Below are 9,638 nucleotides of genomic sequence, written 5' to 3'. Positions count from 1 at the left end.
CGCCTAGGGTTGGAAACCCTGGGGGTGGGGGGGCGCCCCACTTGACTTGGGGGGCAAGTTCCCCCTTGGCCACCGCCCCCCTTGAGATTGGATCTCTAGGGGCCGGCGCCCCCCCAGCGCCCCTATATAAAGAGGGGGGAGGGAGGGCTGCGCACCCAAGCCCCTGGCGCCTCCCTCTCCCCCCGTAACACCTCTCCCTCTCGCTGAGCTTGGCGAAGCCCTACTGAGATCCCCGCTGCTTCCACCACCACGCCGTCGTGCTATTGGATCTCCATCAACCTCCCCTTCCCCCTTGCTGGATCAAGAAGGAGGAGACGTCTCTCCCAACCGTACGTGTGTTGAACGCGGAGGTGCCGTCCGTTCGGTGCTAGGATCATTGGTGATTTGGATCACGACGAGTACGACTCCATCAACCCCGTTCTCTTGAACGCTTCCGCTCGCGATCTACAAGGGTATGTAGATGCACTCCTCTCTCTCGTTGCTAGATGACTCCATAGATTGATCTTGGTGATGCGTAGAAAATTGTAAATTTCTGCTATGATCCCCAACAGTGGCATCATGAGCTAGGTCTATGAGTAGTTTCTATGCACGAGTAGAAGACACGTTGTTGTGGGCGTCGATTTTGTCAATTTACTTGCCGTTACTAGTCTTGTCTTGATTCGGCGGCATCGTGGGATGAAGCGGCCCGGACCGACCTTACACGTACGCTTATGTGAGACAGGTTCCACCAACTGACATGCACTAGTTGCATAAGGTGGCTAGCGGGTGTCTGTCTCTCCCACTTTAGTCGGATCAGATTCGATGAAAAGGGTCCTTATGAAGGGTAAATAGAAATTGGCATATCACGTTGTGGTTTTGGCGTAGGTAAGAATCGTTCTTGCTAGAAACCTATAGCAGCCACGTAAAAGTTTGCAACAACAATTAGAGGACGTCTAACTTGTTTTTGCAGCAAGTGTCATGTGATGTGATATGGCCAGAAGGATGTGATGAATGATATATGTGATGTATGAGATTGATCATGTTCTTGTAATAGGAATCACGACTTGCATGTCGATGAGTATGACAACTGGCAGGAGCCATAGGAGTTGTCTTGATTTATTTATGACCTGCGTGTCAACTAGAACGTCATGTAATTACTTTACTTTATTGCTAACCGTTAGCCATAGTAGTAGAAGTAATAGTTGGCGAGACAACTTCATGAAGACACAATGATGGAGATCATGATGATGGAGATCATGGTGTCATGCCGGTGACGATGATGAACATGGTGCCCCGAAGATGGAGATCAAAAGGAGCAAAATTGTCGGAGTAAATGGCCACGGGTAGCCTAACCGACTACCCCTGGTTCTTCTGAAAAAATTATCAGGCCTTCGGGCCTCCAAGCACTCCGAGCATTGGGCCGCCTTCCCTGGCCGGCTACCTCTGAAGCCGACTCCTGGAAGGCGACCCAGCCTCACCAACTCCTCCCCAGGACGACTACGGGGTGGCCGACTCCAAGAAGCCGGCCAAGAAGGACGCCGACTCCTAGGAGCCGGCCGAGACCATAACCACCAAAGCTGTTCCCACATAACGGCGACACGACGGGGTGTGGCCACAGTGCGGCCCACTTCCCCCAAAGCCCGAGGCGGGCATGGCTACAGGAGGCCGTACGGGACGGCCGTCTCCCGTGCGGCTCAACACTGTATGCTGGCCTCGACGTCACCCACGACCGACTCCCGTACGGCCCGCGGGCGGCTGGGCCCCTTCAGCCAGAGAGAGGCGTCAAGGCAGCCCGGCCTTTCCCAGTCGGCCAAGAGCGTAGCCGGCCTCCAGAAGCCGGCTACTCCCTTCCTCGAAGCAGGAGCCCCATTAAGGAGACAAGACGAGGTAAGGCTACAGTGAGAGCCCCCGAGGCGGCCCACTGTAGCCACGCTTACCTCGACAAAGCCCTCGTCATCAGAGGCACGGCTACAGTAAGCAGCCGCCGACAAGACCCTAGGCGGTGGGGCCGGCCTGTCGACCAAGTAGCCGGCAGCCGGCGGGACCCAGCAGCTGGCGGAGAAGCCGGCGAGCGTAGACACTGACGGCTGGGACCAGAGCCCAGCCGGATTACCATTGTACCCCCGGGGGGTAGGCCTATATACACCCCCCGGAGCACCCATGCAAAGGGTGGGCCTCTGAGCATAGTTTGCTTCTAAGCATAGCACACACACACACCATAGATAGAGAGAAGCAAGAGCTAGCCTTGTTCTTCTTCTCCCTTGATCTCAACAGCTCTAGGAGCGATTGTAGCTACCTTTCATCGATCTAGTGATCATGCGGAGACCCCGCAGAGCAGGACTAGGGGTGTTATCTCCTCGGAGAGCCCCGAACCTGGGTAAGATCCGCCGGCGTGCATGTCTTCGCCTCATCCCGTTTCCAGGCACCGGCGACGTTTTATTGGCTCCCACAATGATAAGCCATCCCTTGGCATATGTCGCACCAACCACCCGACATTTGGCGCCCACCGTGGGGCCAGGTGCACCATCGTCCGGAGACCTGTTCTGGACGGGAACCCTCTTCCTCCCCCGCGAGCGCAGCCAGCCTGCTGCGCCCGATGGCGTTTGCCTCGACGCGCTGCAAGGCGTCGACGACGCTTGCGCAGCGAGCCGCCTCGCCGATCTGCTCGGCGAGACTCGCATCTCCGACGAGCCTGCATCTGACGCAGGCACCGACTACCCCGAGAGCCGCCTCGTCAGCCTCCTCGACCAACTTCACGTCTCCAGCGAGCCTGCTGCGGACATGGAGTCGGTCGGCTCCACCGACCCGATGCTCATCGACTCTGACACCGCGTCGCTTGACGCCTACCCCTCCGACGTGGTGGTCTTCGACGACCCCCTCCCTCGAGCTGACAGCGGCAGCAGCGCTGTCACCGAAGTGCTGGTCATTAGCCACGTCTCCAACTCGGGCGAGAATGCCCGCGACGCTCAGCAAGCGGCAATGCACGACCTCTCCGTCCCCATCCCGGCCGACGCCGACGCCGAGACCCTGGAGGCACGCCGCCTTGCCCTCATCGCGGAGGGCCAGAAGATAGCCTCGATGAGACGCCTCACCGAGGCCCACCAGCGAAGTCGACCGCGCCGCCTAGCGGCCCGAGCCGAGCCGGCTTCGTCCAGAAGCGCGGCGCAGCCGTCGCCAGCATGCTGGGCGCAGATCGCCCCGTCTACGCCACCCCGCTCGAGAATCTGCGAGCCGCTCAGGCGGCTGCAGAAGAGCTCAATGGGCTGGGAGCCGATGAGCTCCCCTACATGACGAGACGGATCCAACAGCTGCTCGACGCGGCTGCAGAACGGCACGAAGCCGGCGCCCGTGCTGATAGTCATCCCCCGCGCCGGGAGCACGCTGCGACATCCCGCTCGCCGACTGCGAGCGGCGCGCGCCAGAAGAAAGACAAGGAGCCGGCTGCCAGCCGCAGCCGGACTCGCATCACCATCGAGTGCGACACGGATGGCCGCCCTCGAGCTATAGAGCATCAAGGAAATCTGCCTCCTCCCCCGCCTCGAAGAGAAAAACGCCTCACTCCGCCGCCTATTACACACCCGACTCTTGGCGACCGACTCGGCCGCCGAGAAGGAGTCGGTGAGAACGACGCCCGCCACAGGATCGACCGCCTTGCTCGATCCTTGGCGTTAGAAGAAGAAGACGATGTCGGCCCGCCATGCTTTGGCCCCCGCATCCACGACGAGCCCTTTCCCAAAGGGTTCTCGCTCCCTAGAGACACGCCAAGTACAACGGCTCGGTGAAGCCAGAAGATTGGCTCATCGACTACTCCACGGCCGTCAGCATAGCCAACGGCAATCGGCGCGTCGCCGTGAAGTACGTCCCCCTCATGCTGCAAGGCACGGCGCGCACATGGCTCAACAGCCTCAAGCCCTACAACATCAACAGTTGGCTGGACTTCACCGAAGTCTTCGTCCGCAACTTCACCAGCACCTACAAGCGGCCTCCCAAGCCTCGCCAGCTCTCCCTCTGCGTCGAGGGGCCCAACGAGTCGACCCGCGACTACCTCACGCGATGGGCCGAGCTCCGCAACTCTTGCGAGGGAGTGCACGAGGTTCAGGCCATCGAGTACTTCACCGCCGGGTGCCGAGAGGGCACCCTCCTCAAGCACCGACTCCTCTGCGACGAACCGGCTACCCTCGATGAATTGCTGGTCATCGCCGACAAATACGCCACCGCTGACTCCTCAATGAAGACCGAGCTCCGAGTGGACGCCTCGGGGAAAGTACTTGCTCCGGCTCCCAAGACGCCGGCTGGCGACCCTAATCGGCGCCCCTACCAGAACGACCACAAGCGCAAGGGCCCCATGCCAACTTCCTCCAGTCGGCAAATGGCCACAGTTGAAGACGAGCAGCCTGAAGAACGGCCCGCTCCCAAGAAGAAGGGTGGAAGGCCGGCTTGGCAGCCGTCTTTCTCCTACGAACAAGCACTCGATGCCCCCTGCAAGTTCCACAGCGGCGCGAAGCCGTCCAACCACACAACTCAGAAATGCCACTGGCTCACCCGCATCACCAAGGGCGAGGGAATGCTGCCGCCTCCGCCTCCCGGCCCGCCGCCTCCAGCTCCCCAGCAGCAAGCGGCTCGGCCGACAGTCGGCGCCATCCAAGACGAATTCCCCGAAGAGCACGCCGCCTACGTCGTCTTCACAAGTCAAGCCGACGACAAGCGCAGCCGACGCTGGTAGCACCAAGAAGTGAATGCAGTCGCCACTAGCACTCCCGAGTTCATGCATTGGTCAGAAAAGCCAATCAGCTGGAGCCAGGCCGACCACCCAGAGGTGATGCCTTCGCCTGGCTCCTATGCAATGGTCTTGGATGTCACCCTTGCAACGGAGAGGCGAGCTGCCAGGTTTTCCCGCGTCCTGATAGACGGCGGAAGCAGTATCAACATACTGTACCGCGATACCATGGAGAAGCTGAACATCAAAGCGAAGCAGCTCATGCCGAGCCGCACCGTCTTCCATGGTATCGTCCCCGGCCTATCTTGCTCCCCAATCGGCAAGATCAAAATGGATGTTCTCTTCGGAGACAAAGATCATTTCCGCCGAGAAGCAATATGGTTCGAGGTAGTGGATTTGGAGAGCCCCTATCATGCACTGCTTGGCCGACCTGCTCTGGCCAAGTTCATGGATGTGCCCCATTACGCCTACCTGAAGATGAAGATGCCGAGCTCGAAGGGGATCATCACGGTAGCCGGCGACTACAAGAAGTCCACCGAGTGTGCCATGGCCAGTAGCCGGCTGGCCGAGTCCCTCGTGGTGGCAGAAGAGAAGAAGATGTTGGAACGGGTTGTGGCCATGGCCGGCAAGCAGCCGGCCTTGTCCCCCAACCCCAAGGATTGTGATGCGCAGGGCTCCTTCCAGCCTGCCAAAGAGATGAAGAAGATACCTCTGGACCCGGAGAACCCGGAGAGGTTCGCTGTCATTGGGGCGAACTTGGACAGTAAATAGCAAGGCGAGCTCGTCGACTTCCTCCGTGAGAATTGAGACATCTTTGCATGGTCCCCAAAGGACATGCCGGGTGTCCCGAAGGATTTCGTCGAGCACAAGCTACATGTCCGAGATGATGCGAAGCCGGTCAAGCAGCCCCTCCGCCGACTGTCAGAAGAGAAGCGAACAATTGTGGGAGAAGAGATAGCCCGGCTCCTTGCAGCCGGCTTTATCATGGAAGTGTTCTTTCCAGAATGGCTTGCCAACCCAGTTCTGGTTCTGAAGAAGAATAACAAGTGGCGTATGTGTATAGACTACACTAGTCTGAACAAGGCCTGCCCAAAGGATCCATTTGCTCTGCCACGGATTGACCAAGTGATAGACTCCACAGCCGGATGCGAGCTGTTAAGTTTTTTGGATGCATACTCAGGGTATCATCAGATCAAGTTGGACCCGGCCGACCGCCTGAAGACTGCCTTCATCACACCCTTTGGAGCTTTCTGCTACCCGACAATGACATTCGGCTTGAGAAATGCCGGTGCCACTTTTCAGCGTTGCATGCAGAAATGTCTCTTGAAACAACTCGGCAGAAATGCCCACGTCTACGTAGACGACATTGTGGTGAAGACAGAGAAGCGCGGTACCTTGCTGGAAGACCTGAAAGAAACGTTTGCCAACTTGCGCCGATTCCAAATCAAGCTCAATCCCGAGAAGTGCGTGTTCGGAGTGCCAGCCGGCTAGCTGCTAGGCTTCCTGGTCTCCGAACGCGGCATTGAGTGCAACCCCGTCAAGATCAAGGCCATCGAGAGGATGGAGATTCCCACCAAGCTGCGGGATGTGCAGAAGTTCACTGGCTGCTTAGCCTCCCTGAATCGTTTTATCAGCCGACTAGGAGAAAAGGCTCTCCCCCTGTACCGACTCATGAAGAAGTCCACTCACTTCGAGTGGAATGATCAAGCCGACCAAGCCTTCCATGAGTTGAAGAAAATGTTGACCACTCCGCCTGTCCTGGCAGCGCCGACTGAGAAGGAGCCCATGCTCCTCTACATCGTCGCGACTAGCCGAGTCGTCAGCACTGTTGTTGTGGTCCAGCGCCCGGAGGAAGGCCGAGCCCAGCTGGTCCAGAGGCCGGTGTACTATCTCAGCGAAGTACTGTCCAGCTCAAAGCAAAACTACCCGCACTACCAAAAGATGTGCTATGGTGTGTACTTCGCTGCCAAGAAACTGAAGCCCTACTTCCAAGAGCACCCCATCACGGTCGTGTGCACTGCCCCGCTCGCCGAGATCATAGGCAGCCGGGATGCATCCGGCCGGGTGGCCAAATGGGCCATTGCGTTGGCGCCCTACACGATTTTCTATCAACCCCGCACCGCCATCAAGTCGCAAGAATTGGCCGACTTCCTTGTTGACTGGGCCGAGACCCAGTACTTACCGCCGGCTCCCGACTCTACCCATTGGCGGATGCACTTTGACGGGTCCAAGATGCGCACCGGCTTGGGAGCCGGCATCGTCCTCACCTCTCCCAAAGGCGACAAGCTCAAGTACACGCTGCAGATCCACTTCGCCGCCTCCAACAACGTGGCCGAGTACGAGGCGCTCGTACACGGGCTCCGGCTAGCCAAAGAGCTTGGCATACGCCGGATCCTGTGCTACGGTGACTCAGACTTGGTGGTCCAGCAATCGTCTGGCGATTGGGACGCCAAGGACGCGAACATGGCGAGCTATCGTTTCCTCGTCCAGCAGATAAGCGGATACTTCGAAGGGTGCGAGTTCCTTCACGTGCCAAGGGCCGACAACGACCAAGCAGATGCCCTAGCACGGATCGGCTCCACCCGACAAGCCATACCGACTGGCGTCTCCCTCCAGCGCCTCCTCAAGCCGTCCATCAAGCCGTCTCCAGAGTCGGATTCCATCTTCGTACCGCCTGCGCCAGAAACAGCCGGATCCGAGTGGAGAAATCCCGCAGGCGGCACGGGGACTTCGACGACTGGCCCGGGGACTGCCGTAGTCGCACCCGACCCGGGGACTTCAGAACCCGGCTCGGGGACTGCAGCAGTCGGCCCGGGGACTGCAACGACACAAGAAGCGGTGGCCGACTCACCCAACCCACCCACCCGAGTCATGGTGGCCACATTAACAGAAGAAGAAGTCATAGCTCCCTCATGGGCCCAGCCCATCCTCAAGTTCCTAGTCAGCAGAGAGCTGCCGGCTGACGAGATCTCAGCAAGACTAGTGCAACGACGAGCCGCAGCATACACAATAATCAACAGAGAGCTTGTGAAGCGCAGCGTCACTGGAGTCTTCCAGCGTTGTGTCGAGCCAAAAAAAGGAGTGGCAATCCTCAAAGACATCCACCAAGGCGAATGCGGCCACCACGCAGCCTCAAGATCCCTTGTGGCCAAGGCTTTCCGCCATGGTTTCTTCTGGCCGACTGCCTTGGAGGATGCTAAAGAAATAGTCAAGAGCTGCAGAGGATGTCAAGTTTTTAGTTCCAAGCAACACCTGCCGGCTTCTGCCCTCAAGACCATTCCCCTTACTTGGCCTTTTGCCGTCTGGGGACTGGACATGGTGGGCCCTTTCAAGACAGCCTGCGGTGGCCTGACACATCTACTTGTTGCTGTGGATAAGTTCACAAAGTGGATTGAAGCAAAGCCAATCAAGAAGCTCAATGGGCCGACTGCCGTAACATTCATCACCGACATCACTACTCGGTACGGCATGCCGCACAGCATCATCACCGACAACGGCACGAACTTCGCCAAAGGAGCACTGGCACGTTTCTGCGCGACGCAGGGCATCCGACTGGTCTTAGCGTCCGTTGCCCACCCGCAGTCAAATGGCCAGGTCGAGCGAGCAAATGGACTCATCCTCTCCGGCATCAAGCCCCGACTGGTTGTACCACTGTAGCGATCGGCCGGCTGCTGGCTCAAAGAGCTGCCGGCTGTCCTCTGGAGTCTGCGCACTACACCCAACAAGTCAACCGGCTTCACTCCATTCTTCCTCGTGTACGGTGCCGAGGCTATCATCCCAACAGACATCAAGTTCGACTCGCCTCGGATCACCATGTACACGGAGGAGGAAGCCAAAGAAGCAAGAGAAGACGGCGTCGACCTACTGGAAGAAGGCCGGCTGTTAGCACTCAGCCGGTCCGCCATCTACCAGCAAGGGCTGCGCCGCTACTACAACCGCAAGGTCAAGCCAAGATCCTTCCAAGAGGGCGACCTTGTGCTCCGGCTGATCCAGCGAACAGCCCGCCAGCACAAGCTCTCGGCCCCTTGGGAAGGCCCCTTTGTCGTCAGCAAGGCACTCGACAACGACTCCTACTACTTGATCGACGCGCAAAAACCAAGAGCACGCAAGAGAGACGACTCCGGCAAGGAGTCAGAGCGACCATGGAACGCAAACCTCCTAAGACGATTTTACAGCTGAAAAGCAGTATGTATCACGCTCCCCTTTTGTATTAAGTACAAACCAACAGGCCCCCCGAACAGTACTCGGGGACTGCCTTTTATTTATCTATGAATGACGAGTGTCATATCCATGAATGTATCATTACATTTTGAATTTTTGTCCGGCACCGGGTTCGACTAATCGGCCCGGGGACTGGCCGCCTTGAGCTATATCGAAAGGTTTTCCTAAAGTCAGAAAAGTAGTGCGCCGGCTCCCGAGTCCTCTCTTGTTGAAAGTCGCAGCTCAAAGAACTGACTGTCCGACTAGCAAGAGGAAAGATAGAAAGGACGCCCACACGAAAAACGGCTAAGGAACAACGAACCTATATAGCAAAGAGACGGCCTCCAAACATGCCTGCCGGCTACCAGAGCAGCCGGCTGGCCGGCTTCCTATAAAACTTAGCTTTAGTCCAGCAGAGCTAAAGTACTTCCCCCTCTCCAATCGGCCTGGCACTCCCCCGGCTATAGATTGCAGAGCAACTGTTTGACTGGGGAGGCGGCAACCAAGGGAGGGCGGCAAAGGAAAAAGTAGAAGGACAAAAAGCAAAAAGTACAAGGAAAGGCCAAATGCATAAGTCATATATATACATAAAGCCGCCAACAGGCCGGCAACAGACATAAGTTCGAATACACCCAGTGGGTGGAATTGTGCGAATTTAACCAAACATTGTTCTAAAGAGTAACAAGACAGGAAAAGCAAAAGACGACCGACTAGGGCGCGACATGGAGGCCGAGCTGGTCGG

Source organism: Aegilops tauschii, chromosome 6 (genome assembly GCF_002575655.3).
Source record: "Aegilops tauschii subsp. strangulata cultivar AL8/78 chromosome 6, Aet v6.0, whole genome shotgun sequence".
NCBI classification, from domain to species: domain Eukaryota; kingdom Viridiplantae; phylum Streptophyta; class Magnoliopsida; order Poales; family Poaceae; genus Aegilops; species Aegilops tauschii.
Note: the sequence above shows the minus strand (reverse complement) of the source record.